The following is a 941-nucleotide window of genomic DNA, read 5'->3' as shown; positions in this document are numbered from 1 at the left end:
CATGGGCTTGGGCTGGCGATGGGTGGAGTTGGAGATGCCCCGCCCCTTCACCCCGCCATTGGTCAGCGGCGGCCGCGTGACGTCCCGCCCTCCAAGGAGGCGAGGCGAGACTGGACCTGTTTGCGCCGGCGGGCGCTGCCGCAGGGGCGGAGCTGGCGGGATTGGGGGGCGGCGGTCGCTGGGCCCCACCGGGTCGCAGTCCGGTGAATCCGGTCAGGCCGCCCGCACTTGGAATCTGGACTTCCCGATGGGAAGCAGGGAACCACGGACTCGCGCGCTCGATCAGGTTTCGCCGAGGCGTCGCCGTCCAGCTCGCGAGCCGCACATTCACGGCTCCAGGAGCTCTAGGCCCGCGTCCTCCGGGCGGGGTGTGCACCTGCCGGCGGACCCCGCAGGTGCGGGAGGTCCGTGAAGACAGGTGCCAGCTTCTTGGGGGATTCTCACTGCGCCCCGCGCCGGCCCACCTCCGCAGCGAAAAGACGGAGAAATAAAGAGGCTGTCGGCGGCAGTTAGAGCTCAGGACCCGGCGGGAGGGATGTGGGGTGAAGCTTCTGTGGTCGGGACACTGGCCGGCGCGCTTTCCTAGGGCCTTGGTGCCTGCAGCCCCTCCGCCTGGAGCCCGACCGCCCCCAGCCCGTGTCTTTTATCAGACGCCGCCTGCCCAGCGAGGCATTCTCCTCCACCCTACTGGACCTCACGAGCCCCCTGAATCCTTCATCACCTTACCCAAGGAATTATTTACTTGTTCTTTTAATATTTGTTTATTTATTTGGGTACATCGGGTCTTAGTTGTGGCACGTGGGGTCTTCATTGCCCTGTGCGTGATCTTTAGTTGGCACGCGGGCTCAGCTGTGGCATTGCATGTGGGCTCCAGTCCCGTGACGAGGGATGGAACCCGGGCCCCCTGCATAGGGAAGGAGGGGTCTTAACCACTGGACCAC

The sequence above is a fragment of the Kogia breviceps genome, chromosome 19, assembly GCF_026419965.1.
Source record: "Kogia breviceps isolate mKogBre1 chromosome 19, mKogBre1 haplotype 1, whole genome shotgun sequence".
NCBI lineage: Eukaryota > Metazoa > Chordata > Mammalia > Artiodactyla > Physeteridae > Kogia > Kogia breviceps.
Note: the sequence above shows the minus strand (reverse complement) of the source record.